At 47.1% G+C, this 21,532-nt stretch overlaps 1 long non-coding RNA gene across 1 annotated transcript in view; it reads right to left on the bottom strand.

Moving 5' to 3' along the window:
• LOC125612502 overlaps window positions 1-13,469 on the bottom strand; it is a 42,538-nt gene extending 29,069 nt beyond the window's left edge. Inside the window, exon 1 of the long non-coding RNA XR_007342922.1 lies at window positions 13,315-13,469. This is a non-coding gene — a long non-coding RNA (uncharacterized LOC125612502). The remainder of the gene's footprint in view (window positions 1-13,314) is intronic.
• Between the last annotated feature and the right edge of the window lie 8,063 nt (window positions 13,470-21,532).

The raw sequence follows: 21,532 nt of genomic DNA, 5'->3' as shown, positions 1-21,532 counted from the left end.
GAGCAGTGTCCCCATCCCCCCTTGGGGCAGCTGTGCCTGGCGGGTGGTGGGCGACTCCAGGAGGAGCACAAGCAGTGGAAAGCTGCTTGAGAACAACTTTTTTTTTTTGAAACGCATTGCTGTCCCCCTGAAAGGTGTTATAACAGCAATTCAATTACAGTAAATGGCGCGCAACGTCTTCGCAGCTGGAAAGTCGGTAACTAACTGTGACACACCGATGTAAAGGAATCCGGCTAGACTTGAATTACTTTCATTTTCCTCCCTCCTTCTGATTCCCTTTTTCTGTTTTGTTTTGTTTCTCTCTCTCTCTCTCTCTCTCTCTCTCTCTCTCTCTCTCTCTCTCTCTCTCTCTCTGTATTAATTGTAGGTGGACCACGGGTTAATTAACTCCAAAGAGCTTAGTCTATCTAGACAGAAACACACTGAGAAATTGGCAAGAGATCCTAAATTTTGGACGTGGCGTCAAAAAGATCGCCCGAAGTTTCTCGCGTTCCATTTCTTGCCTCCAAGAAACAGAGGCGAAGTTGTACGAGGTGGTCATCTGGCTGTGCGTGTGGCCAACTCCCCATTTCTGTATTAAAGATTATGAAGCCTCGTCGTAGCAGGAGATGGTGCCCACTAGATCCCACGTGGCCTGGTCTGCAGGCATCCAAGGAAAAGATCAGGCGCTCCTGACATTCTTCCACTCCGAGGTCATTGGAGATACCTGACACATTTGACACTTGAGTCACGGCTCATACATTTCATGCTCAACTTTAAATTAGCTTCCACGGAATTAGCATCAACAAAAAACAAAGCAAAGTATGGGAGGAGGGGAGCTGCTTACTTTTCAGAGCACTTGATAGCTTAAAATCCACAGGGAGGGCTGAAGAAGGTGAGATTCACTCACGCTTTGGCAATCATTTAAATAAAGGTAAAATTAATATTCGTTCCTTTGAAGTTAGAATGATGATGGCTTGAAAGAGGATTTTATTTAGTGGATGTCATAGCAAAAGGCGAAGAAAGGCATTGCCTCGCCTGGAGTTTTTAGTTTCATGATATTTTTTTAAAACATAATTTTAGAAAAGGCCAAGACGGTCACGCGGGTGTCCTAACATGTTTTCGCCTCTCTGCAGGACAAACCCCTTCCTACAGTGGCAGGAGGTTTCCAAACATTGGAAACGTTCAATTTTTTGCTCTAGGAGTAATGGAGCTGGAAGATGCTTTGGGAGGTTTCTTTCTCATCCAGCATTCAACTAGGCCCCTGAATGGTTTTGGTGTTTGACTCCTGGAGAGGGCAGCGGTTGGATGGGGCCTGGCCCCTGCTGCCAAGCCTCCAGCCCGCTAGGTCCCCACCTGAGCTCAATATATTCCCGGCTACGCGAGGCGCCCCGCCCCCGCAGTCAGCTTGTTGCAGGGCGATGAGCAGATAACACAGGAGTGGACTCCGGGTTTCCTGATTCCCCGTCACCAAGCAAAAGGGTGAGGGGGCCAGGTTGGCGTTTGGCCCCTGATAGGAAGGGAGCGCGGTGCTTTGTTAAGGGCGTGCTCCGCCTCAAACGCCCGGAGGGAGCTCCAGCCCTTGCCCGACCAGAGGCGTTTGGGTTCTTTTCAGCTTTGTTTGCTTTAAAATCTAGAAATTTAGAGGCGCCGTTTCATCTCAAGCTCTAAGACTCTGACCTCCTGTTTGCAATCCTTCGCTGAATCCTGACTCACCGCCCCCGGTTCCGCCCCTTGGACAGGCGAGAATGGGATGGCGAGAGCAATGTTGCTCTTGTGTCCTCCTAAGGCTGACCACGGTTAGGAACGGAAAACCTGTAACTATCACCGGAGGTCTCCTGCAGCCTGAGATGTAGGGTTGCTGCCCTTTCCCTCGCCCCTGGAGTTCCTTGTTAAATTCGCGGAGCGGACATCCTGCACAGTCCCTGAAGTGTACAAGTTGCATAGGTCTCACCTCTTTGGCGGGAGAAAACTCCTCTTTCATGGGCAAAGTGGGCAACCCCTCAAGACTGCTTCAATGAGTTGTGTGTTTGTTTTAATGGAGGCTCCTGCCAGCTCTGCATTCAGCTCTGCATCCATACCCTTAGACCTTCCTCATGTCAACGGAGAAGGTTTGAATCTCTCTGGCCTGGATCTGGTACACTCGGCCAGCCCTAACGTGCGCCTAACCTGGATCTCGGCGCAAACCAAGCTGGCTGCTTAGTCTCCCCGCTGGGGTTAGGTCGCTTCTCTGGCTCAGAGGCGACAGACACAGACCGCATTCGGCCAAAGATCGTCACAATTTCCCCACTCTCTTACTTTTTCGCGCCTATGATTTTTCTCTTCCTGGACGCCAGGACCGGCCCCATCATATTTCACTGCACAAAACCTCTCTTTTAAAGCCCAGTTGGGGGCCTCGACCCTTCTTAGACTACTAAGAAAGAGCACGATTGAGAGCCCTGTAGGTGGCCCTTCTCCAAAGTCTCCCCTTCATTTGCTTCTCTGCTCAAGTGTTTTAAAGTTACACTTCGGATTGCTCTGAATGCCTTTAACTGTGGATATGGAGAGAAAAAAAAAAATTTTTTTTTTTTTTTTTGAGAAGCCGGATCTAGGGGAAACTACAGCCCTGAAAACATCTAAACCCTTTCTCCAAAACTTCCAGGGTGAGAAGTTCCCTGGCTAGAATTGGCAACTTGAGTGCCTAGGAAGGTTCTGGATGTGGGACTTGTGGGGCACTCACACTCCACTTTCCTCCACCTCTCGTATTCATCACACCCAGGGGCCCAGTTTTCCTCTGCATAGAAGCTGCATCTGGGGGCTGTCCAGCCTGCCAGGCACCTATGGTTTGCCTTTTCACCCCTATCCTGGGGGTGGTCCCAGAGTCTGCCCATGAAGACAGAGCCACCAAAACTTTGAACTTAGAAAACCAGTCTGAGCAATTCTTATACTTCTTGATTTCTGCCCACCTGTGAAGTAATATACATTAATAACGAGTTAAGTCAATTAAAAAGGGGAAAATTTGTGTATAAGTCTTCTCTTCCTCCTCTAGGGTTCCCTCTTAGAGATCTCTGAGTATATGCTCTCAAGGGAAGTTCTCAGGAATTCAACTTCTGCTCATCTTGGCTACCAGAGCCAATGAAACTAAATAATTCAAATCATTCCCAAAAATATCTTATTCCTTTGTTTAAGATAGTAAAAAAATAAAACTGGAAGAATAATGTTAAATTAGTCCTTTTCTCCTGCTCTTCCTAAAGTTTGCTGAACCAAATGCAATTAATTTTAGATGAGACCGGATTTAGCATATTTGCCATTACTCTGGTTGTTCCCAAGATTGGCTCTGTTTTATCCCCCTGGCTGTCAAGCCAGCTTCTTCACACTCCTAAGTCTGGCCCCACTTCAGAGTTCCTTAGTTTGATCTATTCTCATAGTAACCCTCTCCTCAGCTCCTTTAATTCTCCCCCATGGCTCAATCAGAAAATTTATTTTAATTTTATTATTATTATTATTATTTTGTCTTTTGTTTGAACCAGAAAGTGCTGACTTGTTGAACAAGGGGAACAAATATATAAGTGAGCATTTACTCCCATGGAATGAGTCAGGTTTAGGGGTTAAAGATGTCATGTGCACAACATATACATGGTCACATAATCATTTTTGTACAGCCAAATATTCACACAATTCACGAGTCAAGAAATTGTCTGGGACGAATTTTCAATGTAATACCAGACTATAAACTGAATTAAAAAAAATCTTAATCTGGATAAATGGAGAGCCAAACCTAACTGTCTAGGAATAGTTTATTAACTATAAAATCCAAAACTCTTCAAGCTTCCTATGCTTGCTAGAAATGAATTGTCTTCTCCCCCCTTTTATTGGAAATAAGATCCTAAATTCCTTTGGACTGAAAGGAAGTTATGAGACAAGATGCAATTTTCTCCTTCTTTTCTGACAACTCTGTCATCCAAAGGATCACAGCCATGTCGGGGTATCTGTCTGGGGTGGAGGGAGGGAGAAACACTAGTGAGAGAAGCCCTGCAGCCTATGGCCATCTTTGCATCAAAATTTTCCAGACCTCTATTTTTGATTGTGATCCCACTGATCTGAGTTTGAAATGCGAGCGCAGTGAAGCCCCTAAGCCTTCAATCGTGTGAAATTTTCAAAAGATCTCTAGAAGCAATCTCAGGCTGCCTGACCCCTGACAGGCACCGATCTCTTTATTCCTCTCTCTGCCAGCACTTCATTTGTTGGAATATCTTTCAGATTTGCACCTCCGGATGACAAACCCGAGTGTTTATTATGTGTACATGAATCGGAAATCTTCAAGCCCGCACAAAAGCACCATCTTAAACATAATATTTAATTTCCCAGCCTAAGTGCCTGCTTTTTATTTGCTTTTCATTAGCTTAAATATTTTTTCCAGGTCTCCCCTGTGTCACTTTGATATTTAGATGATTCTCTCTTTTAATCATCATTTCCCCCTTGAAAAATCCCCTGTTGCCATCGTCTGCGGGCTCACACAGCAACGTCACTGTGCTGCGGTCAGTGAGGACTCATAGCCCAACACATAGCAGCTCAGTCTGGGGAGGGCAAGTCTCCAGGCATGGTGGGGACCAGTGGGGTGCCAGAAAATAGACTCGCTTTTTAGCTAGCAGCCAGCTCTGAGTGCGGACCAGTGACGACCTCCCATGTCATTTCACATTTTTCCTCCAGGCATTTTTAATTTCTTTTATTATTTGTTAAAAACAAAACCAAATCTCAGGTGGCTTGCGAAGGTGTTGCTGTAGCTTTAGCTGCTTGGAGTGTGCTCCGCCCACCGCTGGCTTGTAGGAGCGTAGGCGTCGGGTTTAGCCTTTAAATCCAAATCAGTCCCCGGGAGCTTGAGGGCATTAGAGGGAAGGGGAATGGGGGCATTTCTTGGGAGAAGGCCGCTTCGTTAAAAATTCTCTCCCAAGTAATTCATTCAAGACATTAAAGACGTTGCCCAAACCCTTTCCCAAACTCAGCTCCTGGCAGGTAATTTAGAGCCTAGTGGGACACCCAGGTGGGCTGAGTTGAGGCAGAGACACCCTACTCCACTCCTGAAAACCCCAGAAGTGAATTGTTACTCTCAGGCACAGTCCCAGGTCGGGAGGTGTTAAGGCTGAAGCCTGAACCCCACCCCCACAGTGTTTGGTAGGGCCGTGTTGCTATGATTAACTTATTAAACCCCCTCGTAATTATTTTAATTTGACTGGAAAAATACTTTGGGTGGCGTTGGGATGTGTTTGTATTTACCCCCCCCACCACCACCATAAAACCTGTGTTAAAACAAATGTTACTTTTCTCTCTGCGTACATAGACCCTCCCTTTTTGAAATAGACCGCAGGGACTGCCATTAGATCGAATGGCAAGTCTTTATGGAAAGTGTTTTGCATAATTACATACCAAAGCCAGAACAGTCACCTCCACATTTTATGGGTCACAAACCATCAACAATTGCCACATTATTGTCCACGAAACCTTAGTCCCTTCATTGATGGAGCGGACTCCACCGCCTAATCTAGAACGGGAGAGGATGGAAATTTCTTCTAATAAGAACCCGAGAAGATTATGTCCCCACTGACAACGTGTTTACATATAGTTATAAAGTTCAGAGGACCGACAGGGAGAGGAAAGGAAATCGGACTAGGCCTGATTAAGCGCGTTCATCGGTCTAATATAGATAGTGCATCAAAAGGAGCTGGCTGAATACCTCTCCCCTTTTCAGATTCGACCCCTTTTCTACCTTTGTGATGCAGTAATTAAGATATTCTTATTTAGACAGACAGCTCCTCTGGTAACTGAATAATATTAGCTCCTTTGATGTCAAACTTTTGACAGTTATCACACCAGCACCGGGCAATTTAGCACAAATACCCTCCTTAAAAAAAAAAAAAAAAAAGATAGAAAACCCCATCAGCTTTGAAGAAATCTAATAAGTGTGATCCTTATCACCAAATGATCTAAATTGCCGCAGACAGGCCGCCCAGCTATAAATTACACTCGGTTGTACATAATGAAGCCGAATTTGGGTTTTAGTTCATTGAGGCAATACTGGCGGAAAATAGGGTGTAAACCCCACAATTGCAGCTTCCCCATTCTGGACCCCTGAATAGCTACCCAGAACAAGAGAAAACACCCACAATCTGCGGGGTCAGAGAGGGATCTGGCAGAGGTGGGGGCGGTGCAGGCAGAATCCATCGCCTTTGCCCTAGCTCCGGGAATAGGGCAGGACCGGCCACCTACTCCCAGGATGAGACGTCGCTGTTGCTTTCCGAGCTTGGTCGCCAAATTTGGGATTTGCCAGATGGCAGGATTATCTTCGCGTCTGTTATATTATGTGTTTGTGATGGGTGGGGTGGGGGGAATAAAGAGCAAAGACAAGGAAGCCCAGAGAGCGCTAGTTCCTTTAAAATGCACGCATGTTCACTGTTTGCCCACTCCCGGGCTGTCGCCGCCTGGACCCTCACCGGAGCCTTTGGCATCGCCGAGCGGCTTTGCGGCAGGCAGTAGGCGGAGTCCCAGCCACCCCTGCCCCTTGGTGCCAGCCCCCTGCCAGTATCTCTAGACCTGAGGCCCAGTGCCCAGATGCGAGAAGCTACAAGGGGGTGGGGGTGGGAGTGAGAGAGCTTCTCCCAGAGGAGAAAAGGGGGTGGGTAGGAGAGTTTGAACGGAAGGGGGCAAAAAGGGCGAGTTAGTAGGGATGGGACTGTGACGGTGACACCTGGAAGGCATTGTCCTTGCGAGCGACACCTGTCAATCTTGGCTCTGGGGTCCTGGGGCCAGGGGCGGGGAGGCCGCGGGTCTCCGCGGTGATGTCATCTCAAGAGTCTCTTCCCGACCGAGGGTGGGAAGGGCTGGGAGGGGTACAGAGCCCAGAGGGCTAAGAGAAGGGTGGGGGAGGAAAAGCGAAAATAAACAGAAGTTGTTCTCTCTCGCAGTATCCTTTGCTAGCAATTTTTATGAAAATCAATAATCCAACTTTAATGTTATTTCTAATGTTTACTGACCGCCTTGCTTTTTCATTGGGGGAGGAGGGATAGGGTTATAGCATCCCACATCATACCCCACACTATCATTGGGGAATTTCTGTTGTCCCAAAGCCCTGCGGTGGCGGACCCTTCTTCCAGACCCAACTACCCTCTTTTTCTAGCGGTTATTTTCAAGCGCAGACTTTAGGCTTAAGGAGGAAAACACTTGGGGATGAGTTTTGAAAGTCTTCTGATATTGCAAGGGGTAGAGGGGGAGTTAATTAATGCTGGGCTTGCTCAACTAGTGGGAGAGCTGGCCTCCGCGTGGGTGGGCGGGCCGGGTCGAACGTGGGGATACGCGCAGTGCGGGAGGCGTGTGATCTAGACGACCCTGCTAGAAGGCCAGGGCTGGGAGGAGGTGATGTGCTGTGGCTTGGGCGGTCGTTGCTGAAGTGCCCCAAGGAGTCTCCGGATGGTCCTAGGGAAATTCTGATCTCCCACCTACTGAGCCCCCACCCCCACCCCACCGTGCGCTATGGAGTTCTCATTCTTTTCGGCCCAAGCTAATTAGCAGCCTGCCAGCGGCCTGATTTATGAAAACGCTCGGGCGGGCGGAGACGCGCCGCTAACCGAGATCGGGCTGCCTCGGGGCGGAGTGGAGGAGGAGTTTCAACCGGCCACCGGAGTTTCCCTCCGCCCGGCAGGAAAATGGAAGTCGCCGGTTTCCTGCCAGCACCACCACCACACTGCCCGATTGAGAAGGCTCCCCGGACCTTCTGTGCTCCAGCCTGGGGTGAGGGGTACCCCAGCTGCTGTGAGGCGCGTAGGAGTCAGTGGCCAAGAGGCCTGTTGTCGACAGCAACCCACAGGTTGTAGCTCCTGTTGACCCTGAGGCGGGCCGGGCTCGGACAGGGCTGGAGCCTCAAATTTCCAGGGTTGGGCTCCGCCCTTCCCGCTTCCGGGTCCCCAAAGAAGGGAACTCCGACCAGAAGTGGTGGGCTGCCAGAGGTCTGTTATTAGGCTCCCAGCCTGCCGGGAGGCACCACAGGACAGGGTGAGCTGAAAGGAGTCAAAAGCTCAGCATGCCGAGAAGGTGGCTAGCGTCTCCAGAAAGGGCGTGGTCCTCTCCACTTTTCTCACTGGTACTTTCCCCTGGGTCTCATCCCCAAAGGGTCCTCTGAGTCAGAGCTTTCAGCCAAGAATTTGAAAGCTAGGGGAGTGTGGCCCATCTCTGCAGCCACCTGGCATTTACCCAAGGACTGCTATGGATGGCCAAGGGAGAGCGGAAGAGAAGTACGCCTTTTCCCCCAGTTAACCCCAGAAATGAGGATGGAGAGGGAAGGAGGAGAGAACTCTGCAGAAGCCACTCAGCAAAACCTGTTGCTGGCTCTCAAGCAGGCTCGCGCCTCTTGGAGAGAATGCTGGTGGCCAGCATTTCTCCAAGATGCAAGGGAGGGGCATGGGTGATCATTGGGAGGAAGCGTTAGGACAAGCAGATCCTGAATGACACGTTTGGGGGTAGAATGCTTGGGTGAGAAGGATAGAAGTCATTGGAAAGTGAGAAGGATAGAAGTCATTCCTCACCACAAGCTTTATGACTGAAATGACAGTTAAGGAGAGCTGAGATCTCCAAGAATATGTGTAAATTTTACTATAAAATATCACATCAGATCATCTTTCTTAAAAGTAATTTTTTGGTCCTCTGACTGGGACAAATGCAGAATCCAGACCCTTCCCCTCCTTTTCCCCAAGACCTGAAGACACCTGCCCAATTTCTCTGCAGCCCCCATCCCCTCTTTTCACAGTTTTCCCCTGGAAGATGGAAGCCATTCAATGTCACCTAAAACCTCATACCCCCTCCCAGAGCCTGGAGAAATTTGGTCTTCTCCCCACCCCCATTCCTAGCAACACTGCTGCCACCAAGTCCAGGGAGTTAGTAAGATAATTCGGGGAATCATGCTGGAACTGACCCTTCAGCAAGGACTGTAGAGCTGGGCTAAGCGCACAGCTATTATGACTCCAGTCTCCTGGGTGACCACTCTTCTGAATTCTCAACTGTGCTCATGGTTGAGGTCCCCTGCTCCGACACACTGCAGTGGCCCCAACCAGTGGCTGACATCTAAACAGAAAATGTCTCCCTTTTGGTAGCAGAGTCCCAGGCCTCCCAGTCACCAGAGGGCCATGCTCTAGAGACTCAAACTACCCCTATGACATTGGCAGGCCAATTCAAAGGCCAGCAGCCAGTACAGCAAATGTTGGCAGTTAGGTGCCAAAATAACATTCTTCATTCATCTTTTTCAAAGTTGATTTATAGCAATCGACAGGTTAAAGCCTCATCTGCCTTCATTACTTTTAAAAGCTGTCTATTTCATAACTGTCACTTTTCATCACTTAGCTCAAATAAATACTTGAAGAAATGAATAGAAAGAGACTTTTAGATCATGTTTATAATTCTTAATCACACATTAATATTCCTAATGACCTGACCCTCCGAGTTTATATAGAATCCTATATTGTGCTGTAAATTCCTCCAGTTAAGCTACAAAACTTCTGGGAAGGTTAGATGGCCAGAAATACTGGCTAAAAGGCCTGAAGCTGTCTACAAGTCTGAGACCCAAGACCTGCACAGGTCAAGAAAAAACTTCCCTACAGCTAGGAGGGCCCATGCTTGATACCCAAGCCCACTGGAAGAGGGACAGCTCAGGGATCCAGGGATTCTTATGGAACCACTGCTGAAAAGAAGATCCCAAAGTAGCAACCCAGCCATTTTGCATTGCTGCTGTTCTGACAAACCTTGCTGCAAAACCATGAGGAAATTCAGGCAAGATGGAAATACTGTTCATTACAACTACTACTATTATCATTACTATTATTATTTCTATCATTGTTTCAAAAATGGGTTTAAAGGGTCCCCACAACCACAGATTAGTAGTGCAAAGTGAGAGACTTTTCCTCCAGGTCATCTTTGATTAGGGGCTGTGAGGCAGACACCAGGAAGGGCAGAAGTTATGTAGAAACGAAATCCTATGGAGTGAAATCCGTTCAATAAATCAAAATAGTTTCTTCCTCAATTTTTCTGTCATTTACTCAATGCTGGCTTTTTAAGACTGAGAATTCTCTCTCTCTCTCTCTCTCTCTCTCTCTCTCTCTCTCTCTTAAACACACGCGCGCGCGCGCGTGCACACACACACACACACACACACACACACACACAAAACCGGCTTCCGTAAATGAAAGGGAAAACAGAAAAAGAACGAAAGAAAAGGGAAGGAAAATTACAGAAAAGGAAAGGAAAAAGAAGAAAAAAAGAAATAGAAGAAAAGAAAGGGAAGGGAAAGGGGAAAATCAGGAGAGCTTCGTATTTTGGGAGACAAAGACCGTGCGCATCAGATTTTGTTTCCTTTATTTATTTTCCATTAAAAACAAAAAGGAAAAAATTGTGAAGTTCCCTGAGTCAGAGTGGTTGGGTGATGCGCGACACTCTCCGCGTGTTTCAGGTCGACCTCCCAGGGATAGGCGGAGGCTGATTCGGGCCCCGAGGGCCCTCAGCCATAGCCGCAACGGTGCTGTCGGCGGGGGTTGGGTACCGAGGGGTGATCCAACTTCGCAATTTCCCCAGAGCAGCGGCTCCCAGAAGATACCGCGTTCTCTGCCCTGCCTTGTTCCCCGCCGCCATCAGCCTTTCTGGGTAGTAGCCTCGTGTCTTCTCTTGCCCTGAGGGCCTCTCGGCCTAAACGGGTCTGAGCACTCCTGGTCTCTACGACGAGGCTTTAGAAACCCTGCGTTCAAGTTGCTCGGTGGCGGCCGCGGTACTGCGGGAAAGCGGCAGAATCGCACGGTGGAGGAAAACCGGGAGCGCTGCAGTACCCTGGAGCGCCACCTCGCTTCGGAAACTGGAATTACGCGGCCAACCCTTCCTCCCCTCCCGCAGCCAAACTTGAACGTCACTAGGACTTTTTCCTGCAATAAAAACCCTAAGTGAAGCCGAAACCCACAGGCTTTCTACCCACTGCTTAAAAATCATTATCTGTGAGCGATACATATATAGTGGCTACATTGGAATGAAAGAAAAATAACCGAAGAAGAAGAAATATACAAGTATACTTTCATCAAACTCAAGGTAGTCACCCAAACTGTGAGGCTACTTTCCTAGAAAGGATAAAATAAGCGAGAAGTGTTCTCTAGGAGGCTACCAGTTCGAGCTGTCATGTATCGGGTCATTTAGTGGTGGCCGATGCAAATATCTCCCATGAGACAAGTGCCTATGAAGTCATCCCCTACCAATTATGATTTCCTCGGAAATCCATTCATTCATTCCGGTCAGTCGGGCATTAGAGAGGCTTTGCCATACCAGTCGCCAGCCCATTGGTATCTTATTTTTCTCAACTTTTGACTTTACTAACAAAATAACCATAAAATGCAGTCCTTGACGTATCCACCTATCAGCCAGTGAAAGTAGCAATGGCAAGAATTACAAATTACACAGCGTTTCTCTTCAAGATGAAACTGGACATTTGGCTCTATTTTCCCCCTTGGTAACTAAAGATGTTTGCCCCACTCTTAAGTACCTCCACAGGACTATAAAACACAGAAAATTTAATTCACTTAAATGGTTTCATGAGTCTTTGTTTCAATTTACTTTCAAAAGTGCACTATCCCAGAGACAGGAGTAATATAATAAAAATATACTTCATATACCAAACAGTTTTGAAAGAACATCTCTTAAAGTCCAGTGAGAACTTATGGGGGTTTTGTTTGTTTGTTTGTTTGTTTGTTTTGGAAAGGTACAGAACTTTATCTGTTATAATTTTGATTACAACTTAATCTTTTTAAAAGGTGTTTAATGGATTCTACATATGAAATGCTAGCTGCCCTAGGGACTCTGGTATGGAAGTGCTGTGTACGTACTGTTGCATAAGTCCCTTTATTTTTCTGCCTGAGCAAACTTAAGGTGGGGACAATTTCTTGAGACTTTATACCCCTGTGTTGGCAGGATGTGCCCCCAAGGGCCAGGCAGGGCATGGAGTGAGTGCCCTTTCTCCCTATAACCAGCCAGCGCTCCTCATTGCAGATTAGAGGGCTCTCAGAGTTCCCACTCAGAAATTACAGTGCTGCAACCAGGAAAATAGCCAGGTTAGCTTTCTGGCTGGCTTGTCCCTTTTCCATCAAGCTAGGAAAGATTCCTGAGAGACCACACAAGAGAGGCCCCAATTTTCTAGCAGAACTTGGAGGCACATCCCTCATGCCAGCCCACTGAGAAAGGGGTGGCCAGAGCCCTGGAAGTTCTGGGGCTTTCTGGGAGAGGGTGCTAACCTGGGAGGAACATAGCTGTTGAGAGACCCAGGGGGCTTAGAGACAATTCCAGAGAAGGGTCCTGAGGCCCTCTGAGGGATGGCAGTGAAGAGAAGGGATAAAAGCATTGGAGAGGAGATCATAGAAAATGATATGCTTGAATCTACATGCTCACAGTTTGGAGAAGAAGGGTTCTAAATTGAAAGATGTTTAACTCTCCCCTCCCCCACTCTCCTTCTTCCTTTACCCCTTCCTTTTTATTTTTTCCTCACATTCAGTTCTTCTGTACCCCCCCCCACACACACACACACACACTGAATAATGCCTGGAGATGAAAAATGATTTTTATTGCTATTACACTTCCTACCACAAGATGCAGTGCAAGACGGCAGAGTTTGTATTACAACTATGTCACAATGTTTCACTGATGCAAAACATGTAGCCAGAGGGTGTTGCTAATGACTCCTGGATTAGAGTGAGACTGAGACAGGGAGAAGGAAAAAGAAAGAATAAGAGACAGAGGAAGGGAGGAGAGAGAATTGCTTTAGAGAACAGGGAAATCACCACATAATTGGGTCTAATATTCTATATCAAGATATTTCCAGATTTCAAGGTTCTCCCCGTGCTTAAGGGTGAGCTAGGAAGAAACCATTATCCTTTTAAATACTAAAAATGGTTTTTGCATGTTAATAACTAGTAATTATGTTTACAACCGGTTAAGTGAAGAACTCTCTTTTAGAAAGAAGCAAACTTTAGAAAACGCTTAATATTAGGTTAAAGACTTCACTAGGAACTAAGGCCTTTTGGAGGCAGGTGGGGGACTGGTAATCCCCAAAGGGTAAGCAGAAGCTCAAGGCTAGCGCCGGTAGTAGTGCACACAAATGTACCAATGCCTATGGCTACCTGGTGGAGACCCAGGGGGACCGTTGGGGCCGCGGTGGAGCCCCGAAGCAAGCCAGCGCCAGGCTCGGCCTCTGCCCGATTTGGGAGAAAATGTCCCTCCGGACTCAGAACTCCCCCGTACCCTCCCCAGGGACCAGCTACTCAGGGAAGAGTGAGGTTTCGCGGTTCCTACCGTGACCTAGGCCGGTCCCACCGCCCTGCAGTCCGCTTCTGTACCCCGGGACACAACGAAGAGGGCATTCCCTCAGGGCTGCGGCCCTTTGAACCTGGGGAGCCCTTGGCTCCCTCCCGGCCGCGCGGAGCTCGCTCCCGGCCGGGCCGCAGAACCNCGTCCTCCTCCCAAAGCGGGGCATTGTGAATGCGAGCACCAGGCGCCGCCTGGGAGGGACCAGAGGCCGACCCGACCCGGGCACCAGCGCCTCCTCCCGGGGCCTGGGAGAAGCCAGGCGGAGGGCGTGGGGTCTGAGCGCATTGAGAAGGGCGCCCCAGGCGCTCAATGGTGTGGATCCAAGAAGCAAAACACAGGGATACAGGCTGTGGAGAGCTAAGGGCCGCGTCCCCAAAGGCCCAGTGAGGAGACACATGATCCTGTGTGGGAGGGGGAGAATAATATGAATCACATCCTTCTTCCAGTCCCCTAATTTCCGATCCTTCCAAAGCTTAAATCTAGCTCCTTAGGCCACCGGTTTCTTCCTGACTCCCTCCCTCCAGATCTTCTAACTGCAAATTAGGCCAACGTTTTGGCGATTACCGTACAAGGCACGCTGTGCTGTTAGACCTGCTTCAGGGTCCTTCGCACCCAAAAATGGTTAGAAATAAAGAGCGAATGGATAGTCTGTATTAACTAGACATTTGTCGTTTTTAAACGGGCTCAGGCCCAAGAACATCCGTCAGGTTGCAGGAGAGTTGTAGAGAGGGAAATGGAGAGTAGGGTGACAGCAGGTGACCCTCGTCCTGGGAATGGCTCCTGTAGCTGCTCCATGGGCTGAAATATCGTTTGCAAAATAATAACATTACGACTAGTATTGTTGGTAATAAAAAAATCAGAAAGTAGAGTTAGATTTATTTATTTATTACGGCCCAAAACATCCGGTTATATTGTTGATGAATTTGTTATGTCCCTCAACTCCCCCACAACCCGCACCAGAGGCTGATTAAAGGCTTACCTAAAGAAATGTTCCTGGAAGAAAAATGGGTCATTCCATGCTTTAGTCTCTATTGCTTCTCCTGCCTCAGCCTGCTCTTGAGTATCCCCATCTTTCACAACCATAAATATATCTCACTGAAGGATTCCTCCCTTAAAAAACAACAAAAACAACAAAACTGATGAACCATCATCCCTCTTCCCAGGGGCTTCTTATTTAATTAAAATTCCCCTCATCTGATGCTGACTTGTACAGGGCACATAAAAGACCTCTGTGTCTTCTGCTCTGGTGACCCAGGTCTGGACAAACACCTTCAGGGAGGAACTGTAGGGGCTGGGGTTTTTCCCAGCATGTCATGGATGGACCACTCCACAGTGCCGGGGGTGAGGGGGGCAGCGCTCAGAGCTGGCAGAGGCAGCTGATGGGCCCCTGGTACTAGTTTGAGGGCTGTTTCATGATCATAGTTAGGCAGTGTTTGGTCTGGGATAGATGATTCTGGGGTTGGGAGGGTGCTCTTAGAGGGAAAAGATGTACCTAATAATTGTAAAAAATGACAGCTAATGTTTATTGAGTGCTTACTACATGCTAGTCACTGTGTTCATATTCCTCAGAGTATCCAAACCTAAGGATAAACCATCATAGGCAAGGGTAGTTTTCAAAGCTTGTGTGACCCGACCAAAGCAGGCAAGCAGCCAGGTAAGTGGAATTGCACGGATGGAGGTCAAAGTTTCTGATCCTCAGTGCACTCCAGGACCTGGGGCGGCAGGGTGCTGTAATCATCCATCAGCCTTGCAGAAGGGACCTCCCCACCTGACCTCGGTGTGTCTCCATAGCTGGTCTGTCCTGCGTGGCCCCAAGCTTCTGGTCTGGGAAAGGAAAGCCAAAGAGTTCTATTCGTGTTGGTTCTTCTTCGCGCTGGAATCCTGAGAGGAGGATTGGGCTGTGAGGGCCGCTGAGGTCAGACCTGGGCAGGTGGGTAGCCTCCCGCTCTACTCCCGGAGGTTAGGTCCACAGGCAGGTCCTGGGCTCTGCGTCCTACGCCTACTCCCGCCCAGGTCGCGGCTACACGGTTTCAAACGAGGTTGGCCTCCCTCGGGTGCCAGGGGGCGCTTGACTGACTCTGGCGCCTCACTAGCCATGGAGGGAACCTCAGGCGTTCGCCGCCTGGTGCGAGTCTAGGGCACCGGCAACGCGCAGCTCAGATCCCCTCTCGCCGCACTCGAGGCTCCATCCTGCTGGGTATTGTAGCCTCCCTTCCCAGGCCAACAGAATGGGAGTTTTGCTCTATTCTCTGCCTGTCTTTCCCATTCCCCTAAATCAGGAGCCTGAGACTCGCTGGTAACCGGGTGCTGTGCCCGGCGAGAGTGGCAAAAACAGTTGCTGCTCTCTGGAGACAAAAGGCCTCTGCGCTGGGGTTCCTCCAGGCCTACCCGCTGCGCCTTTCCCACCCGCCTCCACCTATGCAGAGGAGGCACCAGCAGGTGGAAGCGTAGATGTAGGGATGGCTCAAAGCACAAAATTTTTATTGATCGCCGAAATTGGACGCGGAAATTGGGCATAGACACGATCTGATCAAGAAATATACACGATCTGATCAAGAAATATACACTCGAGCCCCCAGCACTTTTCGCCAGAACCCAGCCAGTCATCATCCTCCTGTAAAGGGCCACATTGTTTCTGGGTTTATTCTTTCTCATCTCATTGCAAATCACCTGGCAGCTAGGAAACGCTGGCCCCTGATATCGACCTGCAGACGTTCCTCCTTTCCCTGAAAAAGTCTCTGTCTTTCCTTCCTCTGCTAGACCTCAGGGAGAACTCACTGGTTTTAACATTTAAAAAAAAAAATCTTTAAACTCTCTCTGGGGTGTGAGATGCGGTAGAAACTCGCTGAGGCTCCCAGTTTCCTAAACTTATTGCTGCTGCACCTGGAAAGCCAGTTCTGCAAAGAAAAAATAGTTTTTTCCTGCAACCTGAGATTTACGTATCACAAATAACAACAGTGGTGGGAGAAATACCCCCGAGTTGAGAATATTGATAGATGATAGTAGCGATATTCACAATCGATCCTTTAATAGGCAGACGTCATAAATCATGTTCAACGTCCTGACAGCACAGTACTTCACTTAATAATATAATTAAGATTAAAACTCTAGGGGTATTGGAGGCAGCGGGTATTGATAGCTTCAAAAATTGCATTCTGGATATGATGGTGAAATGCAGTAGAAATACTCCCCTTCCCAAAAGATGGGGTCTTTCTGATATCTCTCTCTAGCCCCTTTTGGCCCTGCCCCCAACAGACACACCGTTTTTTGTTTTGGTTTGGTTTTTTTCCCTCCCAAGTAGTACTGACTTAGGATGGGTCTGAGCAGAGAGCAGGTCAGCTCCCCCCCCCCCACCTCCTTACAGGATAAGGAGAAACAGGGCTTGAGTCTGATGAGTTTCCTGGACTTGGGGATCCTTTAAAGTCTTATTCCTTCAGCCTTGAATATGGACTTTTAAAAATGTTGATAAGATTCTAACAAATGTTTGTTCTTTACTGAAAGGACTTAGGCCGCTCAATGAAGTTTTAAAAATTACATATAAATCACTAAACACAGGAAGCTGTGCCAGTCCACTGTAACCCTGAAACTGTGAACAGCCTGTGGCAGTCTCCCAGCTTCCCTGTCAAAGCCATGCACCTCAGAATAGAAAGCAAAACTTCACTTAAAGAGGAAAACCTGGGAACAGAATTCCATGCAGGGGTGAGAGTCTGCTCTTGGTATCTGGAGTAGAGCTGATTGTAAGTGCAGCTGAAATTATTACAAAGACTGGAATATTAATCAAATTAATCAGAGCTGACAAATGAGAAATATCTGAAAGTCAGTGGTAATTTACAACTTTGTTATTAGTTAAGAATTGTCTGCCTTGTAACATTAATTAATAACACTTACAGAGGAACCATTTGGAAATCCCCCTTCTATTCTTTTCATTTTCCTCTGTCTCTTAAGGAAGGAAAAAGAGAAAGGAAGCAAATGAGTGATCAGTAGAAACAGGAAAAACATTGAGTTGTTTGTAGGGAGAACAAAACTGGAAAATATAAAAGAAAGGGGAAAAAAAGATTAACCTCATGGGAGGCCACCAGGAAATAAAGAAAAATGCAGGAGGAGGGGTAGTAAATCAGAAAATGAATTCTGTAACCATATGCCATGAGCAAGCTGGCTAAAGGTTGAATTTCAAATGGCCCAGAAACCCCATCAAAATGAACAGTGCTGCTAAAATATCTCAAGAGTAGCTCAGCTCTGAATCCAGGCAGAGCTCAGGGCATTGTCTGTTTTGTTGTTGTTAACAATGTATTTCTTTAGAGTCCCGGAGCAGACGTGTGCAGGCTCTTTCCCAAATTCCATCCCTGGAGACCAGACTGGCTTTCATGTTTCTGGTGTCAACTCCCTTGGTTATAGACAATCCCCTCACCACACACACCCGTCTTACATTGATTATTAGATTGTTTCAGCCTCACCTAAACTGCATACCAAAATAATGACTTGTTGAAAAACTATAAATCATTTCAGCATCTGAGTTTGGAAAGCCATCTAATTCATTTGCTTGCTGTGAAAATCCAAAGAAACTTCCAATATTCTGCTCACTGAGGGAGGACTACTATTTCACGGAACTTTTATTTGTCAGATGAGAATTTTTTTCAGGTTGTTTAAAAAAAAATAAGATGAAGGAGAGGAAAAACCTAACTTTGGTAAACTTTATCTGGTCATTATTATAAGCCCCAGTTTTGTCTCACTGAGCCCAGACTGGGTCGACAAAAGGTAGCTAGAGATTGAGATTTATTGGTCTCTAAATGAAAAGATTTGTTTGATATAAGAGGTTAACTCAAAGTTCCTACACCGTGACTAGCTTCGGTAAATGCCTCTGTGGAGTCAGCACAAAAGCAGTTTCAAAGAAATCCTTAAAATGTGCAGATATAGATACACAAACACACTTGCTCACTTAAGCCACAAATGAAATTCTTTCTTTATCATTTATTCTATCATTACAAATGTCCAGTGTCTTTCTAGGTGGCTGAGATTGTCTGTCCCCCATCCCTTGGACTTTTTCATTTTGTATCTTTGGCTTTTACAGCAGCCTTTGAAAGAACAGTGAGAAGAGGGATCGAGCAAAAAGGGAGAAGTGAACTAATTCAGATAAAGCAGAATACATTTGTAAATGAGGCACATGGAAGGAGAGAAAGAAAAATGGACAGGGGCAAGGGCCTCTAAATAAAAATAGGCAAATTGGTAAGAAATTGATGAAATGGTTTGCAGTGACGAGAGCCTATGGGTCCAATAGATACCTGACAGAATGGAAGGTTTTGATGAGGGGATGGGAGTGTGTGGGGAGTGGGGGGAGAATATGCCTGGGACAGCGAAAGAGGGGCGAGGAGTGTTGGGAGAAAACAACAGCCAGGACCAGAGATCCAGTGCAAGGAGCAGACTATGGAGATGCTAATGAGGGAAAATTAACCTTCGGGTTGGGTCTGTGACATGGGCTCTCCACTGAATGTCTGACCCGGGGCTGCCAGCAGCTTCTCTCTGCACCAGAGAAATGAGATAATCGCCTTGAAACCCACTAGCCTTGATGCAAACAAGCTCCATGCTACGGTTGTGGTACATAGGCAGCAGCTTCTTCCAAAGAAAAGAGAAACAAAAAGCAACCAGAGCCACAAACAGGTATGGAGAGAAAACCTGTAAATGTGGGGACATTTGTTCTCACCCAGAGACAGACTCCAACTGGCACATTAATGGAAGGGAAGTGCAGGGCCTGGGAAATAAGAAATATCTTCATCTCTCCTCCTCCAATCTTTCACCAAGGGCTTGGAAAACTGGGATTTAGTGAGGCCACACAAGGTATAAATGGATTTTATCTTCAAGAACATGGCCACTGGGCCAGAGGACTATTGCAATGGGTATGTGGGGTAGGGTGGGGTAGAGACCAGAAGAAGACACAAAAACAACAAGCAAAAAAAAAAATACATTCAAAGGGAAATTCTTTAAAGTGGTTCCCTGCATGTGTACACTCAGACATACAACTTTAATAAACAAACAAGCCAACAACCAAACACACATCAAAAACATATTTGCCATTTCTGTCATAGGGAAAGGGGGTTTGGGTGATTGTAGGGTTCTGGTAGGGACCCATCTCTCTGTGTCAGCATTTTGACTGGAAACCTTGAAGTCCCGGATGGAGAAAGGGAATCTGCGAAGCAGGAGAGTACTCTGGGTAAAAGGCTAAGGGGTCGTGTTTCCAAGTAGAGACATCAGCAAACCGCAATCTTAGTGACAATGACAGCACAAAATTATGTTTAATGTTGGAAGAGGGAAAGGGGAAATATAAAATTAGTGCAGAGAAAATGTTTCCCAGACCTTCCTCACAATTAGGGCAGCAGCATATGGATAGGCACAACTGCGGGTGTCCATGGTGGGGAGGCTATGACTGACTCTGGCCACCACACTGGGTGAGGCAAAGGCCCCTTCCTCTCTAGGAGCCCTCTTTCTCTGGGAGGTACAGGAAAGCTTTGGGAGGAAAATTAATGGCACTCCAACCAATCACTTCACTTGGTTAGGATCCTTTTTGGGAGAAGGGTTGTTCCACACTTCTCATCCTAGTGGAGATGACAGTTCAACCACCGACCTGCTTAGTCCCAAAGCCACAGGGCTTTTTAATTAGTGATGAGGCTGACCGAGCCTGGCTGACAGAGAAGAAAATAGGGGTGGGGTGTTTGAATGAGCAGACCCAGACCCCTCCCCCCTCCTTTCAGGAGCCTCGGGAGCAGTAGGCAGAAGATGGTGAGGGAAAATAAGAATAAATTAGCTGCCCCTCTTTGGAACTTGCTATCAGCCCTGCCTCCTCAGCCACACAGGTGGGCAGTACCCCCCCCCCTGTCTTTGCTGGGAGGCACTCAGGTCTTGATATGCTCACCAAGGTCCTGTACCTGGGCCAAAGGCATGCAGACAGGTCAGCCAAGGGGACTGACCCAGAGAGGTTCAGGGAAGTGGGAATAGTGGAATTTTCAATTTCCTATGATGGAAGAAGCAATTTTTGTTCAATCCAGGAGATTATTCCCTAAACTGCTTATTTACAAACAGGAGTGTGGGGGAAGGGAAGAATTCCCTTTCTGTTGTAGTTATAAAGAATACAATTTTGTCTTTTTCTGGAAACCACTATTATTGTGGTTATTAAACAATATGGTTTCTCTTCATGATGTCAGGCATGGGGAGGAGGAAGAGAGTGGTAAATGAAAATACATTTTGATGAATTTAATAGTTTTTAATTTATTTTAAAATTCTAAGTCAGGTATATAAAAGCAGATGAGAAACTGCAGTGAAAAAGAAAAGGGAAAGAAAAGTCTGATATTTAGAAACAGATTTGTAGCGAACAATCAGGGAGGTAAAATTGAGAGGAGGAACAACTTCCATTAGTTATGTGTCAGCTACATAACCTTAAGAAAAAAATGGGGGAAACAGTTACACCTGTGGGTTGTAGTTTTATTCTTTGATTTTAGCAACAAGTATCAAAATATCTAAACTAATTGATTGCTGAGTTCCTTGGCCCTTCTCCAAAGAGCAATATAGATTTAATTGTATGTTGCTTAAAACTCCATTTCTCGAACAGTGTGAAGCATGTAATAAAAGTCATAAACCGTATCGAAGATTTTTCCCCCCACAAGCATAAATACTCAACTGACACTTGGAAATCTTAGCTAATACTCCTAATGGGTTAAAAAAAAAAAAACATCTGAGAGGGGTAGCCACATAATAAAATCTAAACTGTTAATCCATTTTAACTCATTCAAAAGAACCTGTGGTTTCGGGTAGGTGTATTGCAAAGGAGGGGTCGTGGTGAGAAGACCCCACGTCAGACACCTGACTTGTTCAAATGCAGTCCATCTAAACCACATTTCCCCTTAAGGAAAGAAATTCTGTCCTTCAAAACGACACCAGATACTTCCACCAGAGAAAACGGATCTGCAAGTTGCAGCCGAATTGCCTAGCCAAGCTCTCTCCGTCCAAGAGCCGGCGAAGCAACTCTGCGGCGGTCACTCTCGGCCAGCCTCAACCCAGCTTCCCCTAGGAGTGACAGGGGGCTGGAGACTCAGAGAGAGCACTACTAAGAAGCGCAGCGAAATAGTCCTGGGCCGCTCGCAGATAACCGCCCCCCCCCCCCCCGCGTAAAGCACACACACACATTCTCTCTCTCTCTCTCTCTCTCTCTCTCTCT

This window comes from Marmota marmota, unplaced genomic scaffold, assembly GCF_001458135.2.
Source record: "Marmota marmota marmota unplaced genomic scaffold, marMar, whole genome shotgun sequence".
Taxonomy (NCBI): domain Eukaryota; kingdom Metazoa; phylum Chordata; class Mammalia; order Rodentia; family Sciuridae; genus Marmota; species Marmota marmota.
The sequence above is the reverse complement of the archived record's forward strand: the minus strand, read 5'-3'. Positions and strand labels throughout refer to the sequence as shown.